At 42.8% G+C, this 20,161-nt stretch overlaps 1 pseudogene; it reads left to right on the top strand.

The window, feature by feature from the left end:
- Positions 1-2,894: 2,894 nt before the first annotated feature.
- On the top strand, positions 2,895-3,946 carry LOC142443170 (uncharacterized; annotated as a pseudogene).
- Positions 3,947-20,161: the final 16,215 nt, after the last annotated feature.

The raw sequence follows: 20,161 nt of genomic DNA, 5'->3' as shown, positions 1-20,161 counted from the left end.
GTATGGTCTGTGACTATTATACCAAGAAAACTATTTTAAACGTTTTGGCCGCAATTTGTGAAACTGAAAGCCATGTGCAGGTTCTGTATTCAGAGATAAAGCAGCTGGCAGATGCCCTGTAGCCACAGGCTAAGTTCTACATATGCCTTGTTCTCAAAAGTTGGTCTTGGTAGGCTTGATGATGCTGGTTCCAATTGGAAACTTGTCAGTTGACCTCCCTCCAGGTCCGATCAGAATCTGTTCTAGGTGCAGGGATCTCTGGCTTGTTCTATCATTAAAAAATGTCTTCCCTGGCTTTCAATGGTGGTCCTCTTTATCGTTACTCAATTTCCCTATATTGGATTTCTTGTCTTTATTGTGCCTGTTGGGTTTCCCAGGTTGTGGAGTACGAAGAAGTTCATGCCTAGAGATAATAACTGATGCTACGGTTTGTAGGGATGTCTGGGTGGGGTTTCTGGTGGGTGGTGGAGGTGGAGAGGTTGAGGGCATTTGAGAATTAAAGACTGAAGGAGTGAGTGGACTGAGTATTAGAACCGAAGGTCATTCTAAAGGCGATTTAATTGTAGGTGTGTGCATGAGGAAGTTGGGGAGACAATGTTTGAAATGGATTGTGGTAACGATTGCACAACTCTGCTTGAGAAGATTGAACTATTGAATTGTGGGACTTGTGGAGTAAGTTCCCCAAAGGGCGTCGAAAAAGAAGGAAAGATGTCCATCACGAAAACGAATCTAACTAAATCAACTATGCATGAAAGTGTCCAAAACCAAAGCGAACCAACCCAGGAACCAAACAAAAAACCAGGTCGTGCCATAGTGTTTGAACGCTTTGTTTGGGATGAAAATGGCACGTGCCCTGCAAAGGATGTTTGTGTTTAGAGCACTGTGAAGCTAAAGGGCAATTTACTTGGAGCTGGGGTGCTGGGCTTGGAGCTGGGGTGCTAGGCGTCCGCGTTGGTGCCCTCGGTCACGGTGTGCGACCAGCTCTCCAGGCTGCAGCAGGCACACGGCAGTCTGGATGCCCCGGACCATGATGATCGGGCACATGCTGGAAAGTCCCAGGTGAAACACCTGGCACGCAATGTGCTCGAACGTGTGGTAGACCAATGAGACTGGGTGAACCTGATTGAGAACGTTGTGCACATACACAGGGGAGGTCTCCTTGTGGCTGCGCTGGCCTTTCTTGTGGTCCTTCCTCTGAGCCTTAGGCGCCGCCTCCTTGGTACTCTTCCCAAGGGCAGGCTCTCACTGAGCGGGTCCCGCATGCTGACAGTTAAGGACAATCGTGCTGTCAGTCACAGTACCGAAGAGTGGCAACGGATTTGTGAGTAGCTAGCTGAGAGGCTGGCCTTTATATCTCCTGTTTGCCAACAAATTGAGACCATCTTGTGGTGGACAAAGCCGGCCCAGCTTCACCGGAGGTGGAAGATGGAAAAGACCCTGGGCCGGGAACCTGCAGGGTGTGCTAGGGTCCTGCTTTATACTCTGGTGACTGTTTGGTTCCTGTGATTTTATATTAACGACTTTATTTTTCCCTTTTCTTTTTTCATAGTGCTGTTGAATGTAAAAACAATATCCTGTGGATAATACAAAGTAATACATGCAAGGAATTCATCTATTATCTCAAACACACTTACGTTAACTGTGATTTGGATTTGAGGATGGGGACACATAACCTGATGTCATTTTGGCAAGCCCTCAGGAAGAACAACACGATAAAAAGTGGGGGGAGGGGGGAGGGACAGAGAGAGAGAGAGAGAGAGAGAGAGAAAGAGAGAAAGAGAGAGAGAGAGAGAGAGAGAGAGAGAGAGAGAGAGAGAGAGAGAGAGAGAGAGAGATCGTGCAGTGTGTTGTGCACCACATAATACTCGGCATCCTCATATAAACCGTATGTGAAATTCTATGTCATTCAGGGATGATTGACAATGATTTTCCTTTATGTTTCTTGGTTGTGGCTACCCAACCCCTGCCTTTTGTGTGGGTATCACTGTTTGTTTTCAGTTTACTCTTCCTTTCATTACTCATTAATCTTGTCATTGTTGTTCTTATTTTCTCCTTGATTTTTTTTACAGTTAATATATGTTTATTGTTTGTATATCTCATTATCCTAGAATTAAAGTGTAATTCATATATTCATTGGTCAAACTTAGGTAATTCTTTTTTTATTTTATTAGGAGTTTATACAATTCTTATCACAATCCATACATATACATACATCAATTGTATAAAGCACATCTGCACATTCCTCCTTGATGTTTTGTGCTGTTTTTGTCTTTTATTGTCCCTGTTGGGTTTCCAGGTGTGTGAACCACAGGAGGAGTGGAGGCATCGAGATAAAAATGATGAAATGCTTTATGGGGCTCATGGGGTGTGGAACAATATGAGAGGTGAGGCGATTTTGGGAGCAAACCCTGAATGTGGTAGAGATGGAGCATGTGAACTGATTGTGAAGATGTATGTACATATATGTATACCTGTGTACAACACTTTTGAAAGGTGATTGAAGTATGGAAGTGTACGATTTGATACCAAAAATACTACCTAAAAAGTTTTTGACCCAAATTGTGAACCCTAAAGCCATCTACAGTCTAATTTCAAACTTAAAAATCTAAAAGAAAATGATACGTTAGAAAAATAAAACCAGAAACCAGACTATTCAAAATTAGGAAGAGGTGACGCTGTTTGCCATGCGCCAGATGCGTGCAAACGCGTGCTTCATCTCTTTTGGACACCCTCCGTCCTGAAGCCAATCAGATCTTAAATACTTAATGAGGTGCTCCAGGGGAATCGTATATCTAAGCTGGAATTTGCTTTTCCTTCAGAGGCTTCATGGTCTCCAGGTGTCGCGGTTCAAACTGCTCTCTCTTCTCCGTTGGACCTGCTCCTCTGTCTGCAGCATGGCCTCGAAGGATGATCCTGCCCGTTCCCAGTGAACCAAAGACCGAAGAAAGAGGATTGTTTGGACCACTTCTCAATTGGACATCTTACTAGCTTCTTTTGCTCCAGACCCGATTCTAGGCATCACGGCCAGAGAAGAACTTGCCAGAGCCACCGGCGTGTCCGAGGACAGAATCTTCCTGTGGTTCAAAAACTGCAGAAGTTGACAGCTCAGGAGGAGCCGACTGAGCTCCGGGCCTGCTCCGGGAGAGCCGTGCCCGTGCCGCCTCGCACCACTTCTCGACGCAGGGCTCCGAAGGCAGACAGACGCAAGAGGACTGTTATCACCAAAGATCAAACCGCCCACCTGGTGCAAGCGTTTGAGAAGCAGCAATTCCCCAGCGTGACAGCCAGGCAAGAACTGGCATGACAGACAGACCTTGCAGAACCACGGATTTGCACGTGGTTCCAGAACCGAAGGACTCGACACCCAGAGCACACCAGGGTGCCCCTGGATCCCCGCGGCTGATTCAGCTCCAGCTCTGTCTTCACATGTTGGATTCTGCAGCCAATGGAGCAAAGCACACCCATAGATGCCCAAAGGCCACCCTCCCTCAGCTTCGGTGGTGGCGCTGATGGAGACGGCAGCCAGGTAGCTTGTGTCCAGGGAGGCAAAGATTCTCTGGGCCAGTGGATACACCAGGGTCAAATGCCACAGGAGCCCACCCAGGCAGGAAGACCTCCGGAGACACAGAGACTCAACTGTAACAACTTCACCAGTGGAAGTCAGGATCACAGACAGCAGTGCACGGTTTCATCTACGGGGCAGTGACAAGGCCCCTCTTTGCAGGAGCATCCAAACCTATCAGCACTTCTTCCCAGGACCCCTCCTTTGCTTGCCCAAGCCTCTGGACAGAGCCCCAGGCTTTTGGACCAACTCCTCGACGACATGGTAATTCAGCAGAAGACTCAGCCATTGGTGAATCAGCAGGAAGCCGGCCTGGAATCTGAGCAGCCACTGCAATTCCCCATCAGTGAGGAGCTCTATCAGGAGTACCTAAAAGACTTTTAAATGACCCCGAAGGACCGAGAAACACACTAACCCCATCTAAAAAAAATTCATAATACCTTAAAACAACGGTTCTCAACCTGTGGGTTGCAACCCCTTTGGGGGTCGAACAACCCTTTCACAGGGCTCCTCTAAGAAGATTGGAAAGCACATATTTCTGATGGTCTTAGGAACCTAGACACTCCTCTGTCCGTATCCAGGCGGGTCCACCCACATCCAGATGCACCCACATACGAGTACCTGGCGTGAAACATTACCCATTCAAGCCCCTGTATAAAGTAAATCAGGGCCAGGAACTCTATTTCTCTTTGGGTTATTTTCTGGAGGGGGATGCTGTATTCTGCCCCCTATGCTGTAACCAAGATAAGGAAAGGGAAAAACTGGATGATAAACTTTTTTAGAATCTTGCACAAAAGCACTCCAAATAATTATGGCAAGGCCAATCAAACAAGTTCAAATACATGTTGAGAGCTGGTTTGGGCAGCCAACTCCCACCGTCCAGCTTCTCTGAAGCCGGGCCAGGCGTCCTTGGACTCTGTCTTCGATGTCACATGGCAAGACTGGTCCCCTCACAAGTAGCCTCCAAGCAGTTGACTTTGATGCTTATGAAGTAGCAACCACATGCTTGCAAGTGCCTTAAGATTGGCCTTATTATGGTATGTGGTGGTGACGGCAGGGGGGGGGGTATCTTGGGGAATGTCTTTTACTTAGGAGAGTATGAGGAGGATGCAGTTCCAACCAGGAAAGTGAAGTTTCCCTCCAGGGGAGCCCCTGCTTCGCAGACTCCATCACATATGAATGTTGAGAATTTGTTGACATATACTGTCTTCTAGGTTCTGTTTCCCATACTCTCGTGACAGTGAAAGTCCAAGATCCATTTCTGAGTCTCCATGTGAATGAAGTGGCTTCCACTGGAGTTTATAGTATGAGCACTAGGTTGACAGTGAAAGACCGAAATGCATTTTTTGAGTAGATTTGCCTGCAGGGGTCCTTTGTCTGACCACTGGATAGAGGAATTGACTCACAATGGGTCTTGCAAGGAAGATCCTTGTTGGGCCAGGAGGGGCGGATCTTTCTTCAGTGAGTGTAACCTGCTAAGTAGTGTGGCGTGTCCTCTCATTCAGCTACTGCTTTTAAGTGTGTATTTTCAGCATGTTCCTCCTACCACCGGATTTGGTTGTGTTTTGTTCCACCACCTCAGCAAGTGTGTCAGTCCATGGGTTTGCCCGTGCTGGCACTCGACCTGTCTTTCTTTTTCGGGGACACACACACACAGCCACAGTCACCATTTGCACGTGCCAGACCAAGGCCACACAGGTATCTTTACATAAAATGATTAAATATAGACAGTCTGATTTTAAAATTAAAAATTTATAAATGATTAATTTCAGATGGGAAACCAGAACTCAGAACTATTCAAAAGTAGCATGCGGTGATCCGGTTTGCCAGAGAGGAGCCAGAGCTGGCCAACCTACATGCACTGCTCCGACAAGCAGGGTCATTACGGGCATACATGGAGACACACCTGAGAAAGTACCACACTGTTGACCCCACCCAGACAACTGGTCAACTGACCTCCGAAGTGTTTGGTGAAAACAACACTACACAAGCAGCTGTATGTGGTGTGCATGCTAGTACACAGACACACACACAGCACCCGCAAACACGCATGGCCCTTGAACAGGCCAGACACACCCCATATGCTAGTGTCTTGAAGTAAAATTATGAAACCACAGATAAAAGTCATTTTTTTCATAAAACATTTTGAAACAATAAGATTAGGAAAAGAAAACCGAAACCAACTCATAAGTACCCAAAAGTTTGCCAGAGAGGAGGAGGTAGAGTTGGTGGATCCACCTGTGGCCCAACTGATGGCACAGCTGGGCTCAGACCCCTCGGTCTCCAGACACATGTACACATCAGTGCATCTCAACAGGTTGCCAGAATGGGACTACTGGTCAACCTCCCACGTGACGGCGAAGATGACAAAGTCCCCACTCTGCTGTTCTACCCACCTTAGAGGCTAGCAGTGCCTGGGTTCCAGGGCAAGGCCAGCAGAAAGGGTAAAGCAAAGTCAAATGGATAAGTAGTCTTTAGACGATCCCATATCACTGGTCCAGGGTAGTAGACATTGTGTATCAGCATCTTGCAAGGAAGATCAGACCAGGTTGTCTTTCAGTGCTTTGTAAGGAACATCAGTAACATCTTCCAAGGACGATCAGAGCAGGTCTTCTATCAGCGCAGATGGTGTTCGGGTGGCAGTTGGGGGTGGTGGCAGAGATGGGGAGGGTGAGGAACTTTGGGGATTAAAGAATGAAGGTGGGAGGGGACTGAGACCTAGAACGGAAAGTCATTTTAAGGCGATTTAATGGTGTTTGGGTGTGTGAAAGACAATGTTGTGAAATGGATCATGATAATGATTGTACGAATCTTCTTGAGATGACAGATTATTGAATTGAGGGGCATGTGGATTAAGTGCGCCAAAATGCGTTCCAAAAATATGTCCATCACGTAAAATAACCAAACTTAATAAACCATGCACGATAGGGTAAAAAAGCAAAACAAACCAACTAAACACAAAGCAGAAAGGAGGTAATGCCAACGTTTTTGACTTCTTTCTTTGGGTTGAAAGCGGAGGTGACCCTGAAAAGGGCCTTTTGGTTTTGAGCACTGTGAGGTTGAAGGCCAATTGACTTGGAGCTTGTGTAGTGAGTGACAGCCAGCGGTCTCTCTGCGGCCAGTGCAGGGATGGTGGTTTGTAAGCATCCCTCATTTGTGCTGCTAAAAGAACAGTGTTCCCTCCTCACCAGCAAAGATGACAAAATAGGGCTGTTATGGGGAGAATCTACGGGAAGGCAGGGAGGTTAGTTTTGTCGTTGTCGTTTGTATTCCATGTAATATGTTTAACAATCAGTTTGGGGAATGCTAGCATGTGTTCAGCCAAAGGTAGAAGGGGCAGGCTGTAGGACACCAGACCTAAAGAGTATGTTTTAACACAGAAGCCCTGGAAAGGCAGTTATTCAGAAAGGTCACCACATCCCAGGAGGCAGACTGACATAATTGATCCTAAACACATCTGGTTCAGTCCTGGACTCCAGGGAAGGACAGAAGACTACACTTGGACTGCCTTCTTCCTCAACTTCCAATTCCTATTGGGGTTCATCTCAGATGTATTTTGCAATTGGGGGTAATACTCTTGAGTTTTGTTATGTGTCTTTCTGTTTGACAGTATACGAACCCAGAATTGATAAATGTATAGAGGCAGCAAGACAAACAAGGGTTTCTTGGAGCTACAGTGGGGCAGCGGGTGGGGTAAAAGGGAGCCGATATTAAAGAGTTCAAGAAAGAAGAGGATGTTTTCATACTGATTGTGGTAGCAATCATAAAATACTGCTTGATGTGATTGAACTGTAAATGATATGGTATCTGTGTTACTCTGGGTAGACTAGTGAAACAAATTCATAGACACTGGTGTCCTTGAGAAATAGCTTTATATACAAGTGCGATAGTTTATTGTGCCAGCCTGGCCGATAAACACAAGTAGGATTAACTGAAGGGCAGAGGGATAAATGGCTTGGTGAGCCTCGCCTTGCTTGTTCTGTGCCTCAGTTTAAAGGGGTACACTACCTGTGGGATGCCTAGCCTGTGGACTGTGTCGCTGTAAGTTGAGGTCCCCTTAAGGCCACACAATTGGAATGTTCATCTCTGGAGCTGGGGACCTGCCTTGCTGTTTGCTGCCTGGATATATATAGCTCAGCTCTCTCTACAGAAGGGGACTGGCAACTGGCGGCTCTCAAGCCTTAAAGACTGCTAGTGTCTCACTGCTTTATAATTTAACTGTTAATTTCTTGTATTATCTATCTGTATATAATTTAACGGTTTATTTCTTGTATTATATATCTATCTTTATAAATATATTTATATATAATTACTAGCAATCTGGTTTGTCTCTCGGGAGAACCCTGTCTAATACAACAAGAGATATCAAATATCAAGAAAACATCCCAGCCCAGTCCAGATCAAGTCCTTAAGTCCAATCTTAGACCATATGTCCGATACCTACTTTTAAAGTCTTCTTCAGACTCACAAAACACATGCAATGATGCCAAATGCAGCAAGACCACAGGCCGGTGGGTGGGAAGTCTTCTGGATCTGGTGGCATTGTAAGCATCTCAGCACTGGCATGGGTCCACGTGGTTTCTCCAGCTGAGGGCACTCGCATAGTTCCATGTGCCTTGTCAGCTGCAATGTCTCCCAGGGAGTCAACAGAAAGAGACAGAGACAGACTCCTACATTCAAGGAGGAATGAAGGAGTTCCCAGAAACCTCAGGAGAAGGCCACGTCAACACAGAGGCCACAATGGCTATGATCTGATTAACTGGCTAGACTCCACCCCTTCACTCTTAATCCTGTCAAATTGACAAATGATTATATGACGACCACAGCTAACTATAAGATGGTTTGGGCAAAAAACAAACAATAAAATAATAAACATAGACTATTTCATTATGAGTTTTTTTCTTGTAAATTCAGTTATTGGTTTATATCATAATCCCTTTTCCTGTTCAATATTTTAAAGTTTTTGAAATGTTGTACTGGCAAGAATTTCCAAGTTTCCAGCTATGTGTGCAAAACTTTCTGTCATATATTGGAACATATTTTTCTCATGAAACATGCAGCAAAATACTATTTGCAACATTCTTCTCAGGTATGGTTCAGTGCACTAGATTATTGTTTTCAACAATTACCAACATCTACAAAATTTCCTATCAAACATAACAGAAAACCACCCCCAAAATTATTCTGACTAGAAACTTTCCCCTCAACATTGAATAATTAACTAAAAAGTTCCTGTTTCCATTATTTTGAATAGAAACCCGATTTAAATACTTCCCTGTTCCTCTGGAAAGAATGCAGCCTAAATCCTGTAGAATATCTTTGTCTTTGAGGCAGATTTTCTTTACCAGTATTTTTTGTGGTGTATATCTCAATATCAAAATCTGTATAAAGAGCTATGTCTGTAGATCATACTTCTTTCACTGTATCCAGCTCACACTGTTTGCAACTTGTAGCACTCTCTACCTCTAAAGCTTTTCACACTGAGGGACCAGAGACAAAAATAACCTCAGGGAGAAAGTTGACTTGCAGGGGTGCTAAGGCCCCACAGGAGCCTGGATACAGACTGCAGTTAGAGCTGTTGTGCTGACCACTAGGGTAGCTCCACTGCCCGTGTTTGGAAATCTGCAGAGACAACTCCAGGTAACACTCCTGACCAACCGGCTGAATGCTTATGACCAGAGAAAATGTTACTGTGTGCCCCACAGAAGTTGGAAGCCAGTGTAAGCCCAGTAAACACCTCTCCTGTATGTGATGGGTTGCTGTCAGCAGGGGGCTCAGAATACCCATCACCCACATAGGGTACTAATCCATGGGATGAAAAACGACCTTCTTATGATTTCTGTGGGTTCCTGTAACCCCACAAATGACCTTGTTGTTAGGAAACACTTTTATTCCAATATTAAATATAGAATATAATGAAGTATTTTTTATTCTTTCCCAAATATTCTGAAATGTTATAGGGGAAAGGAGTTTTAGGGAGACATATACTTGTCTCCCTATGTGGTCAAAGGAATGAAAAGATTCAGGTAGGCCTCGTCTTGATTCCATTGCATGGTAAGGATAGATATTGTCTTTAATTTCACCAGATCCCCTGTGTATTTCTGATGGTAATGGATGTAAAGCTACATTAAACTTAAAACCTGCACAGCTGTCCGCATGACTGGTAGAGGGAAGACCTCAGAGGGAGGGTTGTGTTCTCCCAAGGACTCCACCAGCCTTGCTTTTCTAGTGTGAGTCCCAGAGGCAGGGGCCCCATTCAGCCCTTTCCACCTTACATACCAGGCACCTCCCACACCACACAAATGCCTGACAAGAACCCAAATGAAACCACAGCACGCATGGACTTAAATTCATATTCCTTCTCACCCGGAGAGCATTTTGTGGGTGTCACGAATCTTATCCACATGAACATGAAGCAAGTGTGGGTTTTCCTCTTCCTGGCAACTCAGGGAGGTGAGTGGTTCAGGGAGTCAGACATGATGTCTGGGAGTGCAGCATCCGAGCACATGACTCACTGGGTTTCTCTCTATCCCCAGCTGTACAGGCCCAGGTGCAGCTACAAGAGTCAGGCCCTGGACTAGCGAGGCCCTCACAGACCCTGTCTCTCACTTGTGCTGTCTCTAGATTCTCTTTAACCAGCTATCATGTGTCCTGGGTACACCAGGCTCCAGGAAAGCATGTGGAGTGGATTAGGGTAATATGGGAGAATGGGGGGGGGCACAAACTATAATCCAGCTCTCCAGTATTGAGTCAGCATCACCAGGGATACCTCCCAGAACCACGTTTATTTAAAACTGAGCTCTGTGAATGCTGAGGGCACAGCCATGTATTACTGTACAAGATACACAGTGACGGGAAGTCAGTGTAAGCACAGACACAAACGCAGTTTCAGCAGAGGCAGGGAATGAAGGCAGTGAGGCTTTCCTCTCAGAAGCTGTGGTTTCCCCACCTTGTCAGCACTTCTCCAGGGACCACCCTGCATAGACTCTAGGGAAACTTCATGCATCTGAGGAAGAACATCCACTCTGTGGAAGTCTGGAAGGTCATCTGTCGCCAAAATGGGGGGCTATGTCAGTAGAGGGACAGCAACACAGAACATGGGTACCCATATGGTAAGTCACAACTGTCCGTTCCCACACTTGGCCCAGGCCAAACTCCAGCACCTCTTCCTTTGTTTTGAAAGCGTTGTTACACTAACTCCAATGAAAGTTTTTCTTGTTGAAAATTACTCATGATTAATGAGATCTGATGTCCACATATAAGATGTTCCACAATTAATTCATGCAAAGGGCTTTTTGCCTTTGTGAAATATCTGATGTGCTGTAAGGCATCACATCTGGCTGAAAACTTTTCCATATTCACCACATACAAAAGGTTTTTCTCCTGTGAATTCATAGATGAGTTTTGAGATTTCCTTTACAAATGAAGCTTGTGCCACATTCACTACATTTATGTGGTTTCTCTCAAGTATGAGTTTGCTGATGAACAGTGAGATCTTCCTTCATTAAAAACCCTTTTCCACATTCACCACATACATGGGGTTTCTCTCCAGTATGAGTTCGCTGATGAACAGTGAGACAATCCTTCCTGAGAAAGGTTTTTCCCCATTGACCACATACATGGGATTTCTCTCCAGTATGAGTTCGCTGATGAACAGTAAGCTTACACGTCTTGATAAAAGTTTTTCCACATTCACCACATACATGGGGTTACTCCCCAGTTTGAGTTAACTGATGAACAGTGAGAGCAGTCTTCCTGATAAAGCCTTTGCCACATCCACCACATACATGGGGTTTCTCTCCAGTATGAGTTTGCTGATGAGCAGTGAGATCAGTCTTCCTGGTGAAGCCTTTCGCACATTCACTGCATACACAGGACATTCCTGCCACATGAGGTTTCTGATGTCCCTTGAGGTATTCTACACTGTGGAAAGTTTTCCCACGTTGCAAGCATTTTCCTAGCTTTTGTCCTTCATGACTTTTTTGATAATGTGCATTGAGTTTAAACGCTTTCTTGAATTTTTGCCCACATTGACTGCATTCATAGGTCTTATCTAGTACATCAGTAATCTTGTGTTCATAGAGCACAGAGTCCTCGATGGAAGTTGTCCCACATTTATCGCCTGTGTGTGGTTTCTCAATTTCATCAGACTCCTGATGCTGAATGCATTGTGACTTCATGAGTCTGGGTGGTTCACACTCAGGGAATTTCATTTCAGTACAAAACTGCTCTTGTTCAGTGTGGAGAACAGTTTTCTCATCTTCACTGAGCACACCTGACTTGTGTATTTTGTTGCTTCTGTTCTGATTTAATTCCAGAATGATTAAATCTGATTTTATAATTTTTTCATGTAATCCAAACATCTCATAAGTTTCCTTTGAAGGAAAATTATTTTTATGCTGAGAATATGTATTCAATTTATAGCATTGTTTTATTCTGTCCATGCATCTTTCACATTGCAAGTGCTCAAGCAAATGATCATCATCTTCCTCGATTTCTATAAAAGAACAGAACATTGACTCTTTTCAACATATTGGTTTACAATGGACCCCTTAAAATACACATTGATACAAAGCAGATCTTTAGTGACAACCCACTTATATGAATATAAATAAAACACTATGCTTAATGTTTATTGCCCATTGGACGAAATACAATCATGTAAACAATCCAAATGATAAAAATAGTTACTATAGAAATCAGGTTGGATATGAAAGTGATAAATGGACACAGGTTTGATATTTGCTTAAAGAGGTACATGAATACATACAACAAACATAACAGAAGGAAGACATGAGACCAATAGACCACAGGAGTGATAAGACTTGCTAATTCCAGTTGGTAGAGATTAGATGTATTCATTTCACCAATGTAACTGAAAAACAACTAAGTGCTAGACAAAGTTGGGAATGTGAAACATGGTGAATGTCCTACTTGGGAGAAAACCACTTTTACCGGTATATATGAAAGGGATTATGGTACAGAAACACATTCTTTATGTTTGTGGAGCCTGTATTCTAGCTCACAGCACTCATCTTACAGTGCTGTCCTGTGGGGGCGTGCAGGTTGCTGTGATGCCAGAAGCACTGCCACCCAGTGTTTCAAATACAAGCAGGACCACCCATGGTGCACAGGTCTTAGTGGATTCTCCTGAAATAGGGACTGGGAGGAAGATTTGGTGATCGACTTCTGGAACATGAACCCCTTAGGTTTGATGGCAATGAAATAATACTGAGGAAGTACTAAATCCTCAAAGTACAGTCAACAGTAATGATGTGAATGGAGGAAGAGCTTTGATGACCTTCAGTGCTTGACATGGCATGACTGAAAGTGAGAAAAAATAGCTGCAAATATCCTCCAGTAATTGGAAAATGGCATACATGCAACATTATCATGAAAAACTTGCAAGTTGTCAAAACAAAACAAAATGGTAAAAAATTGATAGTGTATGCATTATTCAACTTTAATAGACTGGTACTGGCTATTTTGAATTAGATAATCAAGTGGTTTATAAGGCTGAGATAGACAAATTCAAGAAGATTGGCATCACAATCATTATCCAAAAGAACACTGCAATATCTTTCCTGATGTATAATTTTGTCAGTGGTAGGCTAATATTCATATGCCTGCAAGCAACACCAGTTAGTCCAAGTGTTATTTAGTTTTGTGCACCAATTAAAGAAAACATAGAAGCATTCGCTAAGTTGGAGAAGAGTCCCAGTCACATTCTCTTAATTAAAAATCATTGCCACAATACCCTCTCATTATAGTGCTACCTTAATGATACCGCACACAAGCACATAACTAATTACTATGTGCCAGCAGCTTTAACTACAAAAGCCGACATGTTATTGTTCTCCCTGCTCAGGAGACAGTTACCCCACTCCAGCTACCCTCAGCAATGGTCTTAAGTTGCTCATCCAATTATTTCAGGGATCCCCAGGGAAAAGATCCTGCCTACCTTGTTAGGTAGGTAGGTGTCTGCCTGTGTGTGTGTGTGGGGGGAAGGGCGCTGGGGGGCGGGGGAACTGCATGCCTTGAGATTATATAAACTGGTGAAAGAATACAAAGTCTTTTTTTTTTTTAATTTCTGCCCTTCAATTACACAACTCTCCCTTTAGGACCCATCCAGAGGGCATTTAAGAGACAAAGTGATAGTTGATTCCTTGAGTGACAGCAACAAAGGGAACCTGATTGCTTTTAAAGCTAGGCATCTTTCAGCTGAGTAGCAAGAAGTCAGGCATCTGTAGCAGCTGTATACTAACATCTTACTGGAGGGGAGTTGTGGGGAAAACTCTGTCTGGAGATTGCTCATTAGAAGTTCTAGCTTTGGGGCTTGTGGAGGTTTTCTTCCAACACTAGAACTGGTCTTCCAAGCCCTGTAGTCAGGAGTATAGAGATAAGCCTACTCACACTTTCATCCAGGTTCTGTTTTCCACAACAATAATGAAATTGAGGGGAGAGGTGGAGAGGGGATAAAGGAGAGCTGTTATCAAGGAATTCAAGAAGAAAATGTTTTCAAATGGTGGTAGCAATTGTACAGTACTGCTCCATGTAATTGAACTATGGGAAGTTATGATATCTATAAGAGCTCCCAATAAAATATTTTAAAAAATATATTGCAAAATTTACATGAATTTTTCAGCCTGACATTGATCAACCATACAATCATGTACACTGATGAATGTAAAATTTGGGGAAAGTATCAGTAGTTGGAAAATGTGATCTTAGTAATAGAGATGACGCGCAAGCTTAGTGATAAAATTTTGAGACTAATGATGAATTCATAGCAAATTCCTTATTAAACACCAGAAATGGAAACTACACATATGGCTCTTTCAGAATGGAACAAATGAAAATCAAATCAACCACATCTAAAGAAAAAAATGGTGGAGACGCTTATTAGTCAAAACACGCCCATGGGTTAACTATGGAACAGATCATAAGTTGCTCAAATCCAAGTAGAAGCTATCCAAAGTAGCTAGAGCACAAAGCTTAGAGACTATGTAAAGAATAAACTTGGGGAATAAAAGACTGACTGAAGACTAATGACAGAGACCAGATGGGATGTGGGATGACATGAAAGCCAACTTCCATATGGAAACCAAAAGGTTACTCAAAAGACAGAAAAGAAAAGAGAGCAATATTTAATACACTATGCATTGTTTGAATAACAGCAATAAAATCTATTGGAATATATTGCAAAAATGTTCTTTAGAAGCAGCAACGGTCATCTGTCATGTATTGGACCTGTTAAGAAGTAGTGGGCATAAGGAAGGCCCACTGTATACTAAGGGATATACAGCAGATATGTGCGTAATGAAAAAAGCAAGAATACACGATGTTAAAAATGCCCTTTCCACTTAGAAAATTACTAGAGGAATAGACAACTTAAAATAAAAATCTTACAGGTAAAAATATTGAAGGTACAATGCTAAAGTATGTTCTAGGCTGATAACAATTTTCTTGCAAGGAAGATGATTTTGGACACCTAAAAATACCAGAAGTCATAAATGTGTTTTAACAAGAGGAATAAAATATGGAGAAACATGTCTGTTAAAGAATTCCAACAGAGCAGGCAATTTGACCATCCCTCTAAGAAAACAGAAAGAACAGATATCACCTGCATGAAGAAAACTTTAAAGGAACAGGACAACGAATGAGAAAATGGACACCAAAACCTTCAGAGAAACTCCAAGGGGGGAAGCTAAGGAAGCGCAAAGGAGACCCGTTTATGGTGGGAGCTCAAGATGCAAGACGGTGCTGCATACTGCAAATGGATATCCATTCTGACTCAGTAGGGGAGGAATGTGCTGTATTCAGAGGACAGTTAAAATTCAGAGTTCTCTGTTTGGAGAGATGCTTGCAAGACAGATTTTCATAGTAAAGTGGAAACATAAAAGAAGGGAAAATTTCAGAATGTTAAAGAAAATTATGGAAGCAAACACACATAGTGTAAAACAAGAAAATTGAAATCTAATCTCATTAGAGCTACAGGTGTACTTCCCTCAACATCTAGGACAAGTGAACTCTCACATTCAAAGTAGCACACACTTTTATGCATTTTCGGAACTCTATCATAGATAGGAGGCCTTCTCCCTATTCAATCAACTACCCCAGCCAATTCCCCTTAAGGTATTTTGACCATGCATCTGAGAAAATTCCACTATAGCTTGCTTCTAATACCAGACACAGTTCTCTTGTTCCAATTGAGAGAAAGCTTCTGGGGTGACAACTAGATAACCTGTTATGAGAAATTACAGAATCTTAGACACCAACATTAACGTAAAGTTTGTAAAGTCTGCAGAATTTTGTATTTCTAGGAAAATAATGTTCAAAGGAAAAAAGTAAATAGTGTTCTCTCAAGGGTAGAAGACCTAACCCACTAACCTAGGATGATACAATGCAATGAGAATCTACCTCTTTGAGAATACCACAAACACCGCAAAGTTTTTAACACATAAGACAGGAAAAGCCAGTGACGAGGTCAATGACTTGAGAATTCTTCTCACCAATGGAAACCAGGTTGTGATAGTTCTCCAACATCACATCCTGATACAGGGTTTTCTGAGCAGGGTTCAGGAGCTGCCATTCCTCCCGGGTGAACTTTACAGCCACATCGTTGAATGTCAGTGGTTCATGTAGTAAGGGGAGTTTATTTAATGGAGTATTTTGCACTTGAAGATTTAAAAAATATATCTTACGGTAAAGAAAGCAAAACAGTAATAAAAACTGTTGTGGTAGCTCATTCCATAATGTGTCATTAACTGAGGACATGGTAGACAATATTTTACCTTGTTTCTACATTCACGACCATCGGCCCAGAAAACTAGCCCTATTTTTAGAAAGATGTCCAGTGTTCTGAGAAATAAATGTTTTCAAATATACATTCTCCAGGTCAAATAGTGTGCCCCCCACAATAGCTAGCTCTACATTAAGGAGCAGGTTTAGTAGATGAATCATTTCTGTGCCTGGCTACTTCACTATGCCTGAAAGTTATCTGTAGGTCAGAACAATCAGGTTCTAGAGCCAGCCCAACATAAATGTAGCAAACACCTGGGGAGGGCATAGGGCCGGTTTGAAGTCAACTAACACTAGGTCAAGATGGTAACTCAGCATCTTGCTTGTTTATAATTTTACCCGCTTAAGATATGACCCATTAACTATGTACATGCTAATTGCATGACATGAACGCCTATGGAAAGGTCTGTAAGCTCCATTATATATACTTATTGGAAAATATATTCACTCTCTCAGGCCTGACATGGGAAGAGAGCCCCTGTGTCCAGCTGTCTGCTCTCTGTCTTTTAATATTTCCCACAATTGCAATGTCACTCCTGAGGATCACTTTTGGAGTGTTGGGGACCCCAGTGTCTGAAAATAATGCACCCACTCATAAAATTAGAATTTTGAGCTCAGTGACATTATCTGAATGTTCTAGCAATAGCTCAGCTTTATAATCACACAAAGTAGATAAACACCTGCTTGTTATTAAATGGAATTAGGGTTTCTACAGGCATCACCATTATAAGAGGCTCAGTCCCTTCAGTGGCAATAAGTATCAGGAACAGTACAGATGGGGGAGGTCAAACATACCTCCACTCTCCAACATTTTTTGTCAACACTAAAAAAAGTCAGTCCTTCCACACCACTGTCTCACTTCCGGGTTTGGTAATCTGTTGCTGTGGTCACACAACACTCAATAGATCAAAGTGGTATATTAATGAACAAGGTACAGCTTGGGATCAGAAACAAGAAGGTATAACTCAGAACCAAGATCAGAATGTTCATAGACATTATCTGCCTTCCTGAGTGCAGAACAACTTTCTAAGCTCTTAAAGGCCACCTTAGGAGAAGCTCCTCTTGACAACCTTAGGACAAATTCTCCTCAGCCACCTTTGGACCGAATTACCTTAACTTTAATTACAAGGTCCTCTTGAACTTGCCATCTTTCACCACATGCTCCCCAAGGGGCCCCTCCTAGTTCTGTTGGGTGGATCTCTGGAGCCTTCCTAATCTTGCCTAGGCAGGGAAGGTGCTAGGTTGGCCCAAGAAGCCATCGTATTAAGAGGGAGAGAGAGAACTGCCTGCAGGCAGGGTTTGAGAGGAGACAGTGAGGCAGTAGCCTGTCATCTGAGCTGTTCATTTGGGTTTGTTAGCCCCTGCAGCCACACAGTTCAGAAGGAACCCATGGATTAGGGATTTGCAGCTTCCAGAAATTCATGAGCCATTTCTTTTAATGACAACTGCGAGCTGCCTGTGTGAACTTACTTGAGAGCTTCCTCCACTCCATGAGTCAACAGCTTACTGTGTGACCTTCCCATTTGGGTTCCTCAGCCCCTGCAACCTATTATCTGACCAGATTCAACAACTTCACCTTGTGAGGCAGTGCACTGTTGTCTGTCCTGCTGATCTGGTTCATCAGCCTTTGCAAACACATCAATGAGGAGAAGCTTCCAGACCAGCGGTTCTCAATCTATGGCTCTCAACCCCTGAGGGGGTCGAATGACACTTTCACAGGGGTCGCCTAAGACCATCGGAAACCACATATTTGCAATGGTCTTAGGAACCAAGATACTGCTCCTCTATCTTTATCCAGGCAAGTCCACTCACATGCAGATACCCCCACATATGAGTACCGGGTGTGAAAACTATTACCCATGCTATACATGCTTCAAAACAAAATTTCATTTTTTTGTCATTAGAAAGAAATATTTCCCAACATATTACATATTGTTTTGTGATTAATCACTATGCTTTAATTATGGTCAATTTGTAACAATGAAAACACATCCTCATGATTCATAACCGTAGCAAAATTACACTTATGAAGTAATAATGAAAATAATTTTATGATTTGGGGTCACAACATGAGGAACTGTATTAAAAGGTTGCGGCATTAGGAAGGTTGAGAACCACTGATCCAGAGTGATACCTGACCTATGGATTTGGGACTCACCAGCTTCCACATCTTGAAGAGGGATTTATTTACTTGATGCTTATCTTGTTTTGTGAGCTACAGCAGGGCAAATCCTGGAGCATACTGAAGCTCTACCCAATAGGGATAGGTCTACTGCTGGTCCTGCAAAAGGAACTGTAATGTTCATGGATCAAGATCTATACCAATGAGGATAATGACCAGGGCAAATGGGACAGAGTGACAGGTCCACAAAGAGCTTTCCAGCCAAGATCCTGGAACAGGCCGGCAAGATCAACAGGACAATATCACTAAGGAGCTGATATAGATGAACTGATAAAGATGGAACCAAGAAATGAGCCTATATTCAGAAGGCACAGTGTCTGAGAGGGACACAGAGAACAGGCCTGCTCTGAAGAAGAGCAAATCTGCCTACATGTTTCCTTAACATGAATCCCAATGTCTATCCTATTGATTCTCTTAGCAAGTTACATTTTGTTACTTAATAAAACTTGTACCTGTATTCTGGACTATAATTTCTATGTGGCCACTGCAAAAAAATAATGATCTGCGAAGGAGAGAACTGTGTAAAGATAACTGCTGTCAGAACTGGAAACCATTGGAGGGTAGATTTACGTTTAAGTTCTGCCTCACATGAATCAGGGTTGATGCTGATGGTTGGTTCGCTCTCCTACATCTCTAATTAGAGGAAGTGAGAAGCCATCAACCATTTTAAAATTAGTATTCCTACAAGGCCCATTTCAGAGGCATTAATGAGAATGCTGCAGTTTGGGAGATTATTCAACACCACCTTCAGAAAGAAACATTATGGAAACTCACTCAGACATAAAAACCCATGGAATAATGGACTCTCCTAAAGAAGTGATCTTATTTCTCCTTAAAAACTTAGCATAATGAAAAACGCACTTCCGTCCTCTCCTCCCTCTCTCCATTTCTCTGCCACCCCGAGTGCGGTGGTGCTCCGACTTCACCATGTCATCTCATAAGACTTTCAGGATCAAGAGATTCCTGGCCAAGAAACAGAAGCAGAATCGGCCCATTCCCCAATGGATTCGAATGAAAACCGGTAATAAAATCAGGTACAACTCCACGAGAAGACATTGGAGAAGAACCAAGCTGGGGCTGTAAGGAGCCTCCTGAAGGGTGGCACGCATGGCTGCATTTTCCCAAGCTCAAATTTTGTCCCCATCTGATGACTTGAACTTCTATTGGCAAATAATCTGGTTTATTCCTTGGTTTTTTGCTTCCTAATCAAGTTTAACAATAAATGATGTAAGGCTGTTGGTGTGAAAAAAAAAACAACTTAGCATAGTGTTAAATTTGAATGATGCTCATGGGTTGGCCATAAAATAATGAATTATCAGTTGAAAGCTAATATCATCCAAAGAATCCTTAGTGATATATTATGTTCAATGTCAGTAGTTTAGTGTTATTCCTGTGATCAACATATTCCTAATCTTCTCCATCCCAATGTTGAAGTCAGAGTCAAAGTTCATCTCTAACTTCTACTACTTCAAATTTTCACTTTCCAGTGAACTGAATCAGTATTATACAGGCTTCTACACTTCTAGTAGGTAATACAGAAAAGGAAAAAACGCATCAGAATTACCTGAGCCTTGGTCATTTTCTGTGGTCCTAATAACACTGCCAGCAACTGGGAT

This window comes from Tenrec ecaudatus, chromosome 3 (genome assembly GCF_050624435.1).
Source record: "Tenrec ecaudatus isolate mTenEca1 chromosome 3, mTenEca1.hap1, whole genome shotgun sequence".
Taxonomy (NCBI): domain Eukaryota; kingdom Metazoa; phylum Chordata; class Mammalia; order Afrosoricida; family Tenrecidae; genus Tenrec; species Tenrec ecaudatus.
The sequence above is the reverse complement of the archived record's forward strand: the minus strand, read 5'-3'. Positions and strand labels throughout refer to the sequence as shown.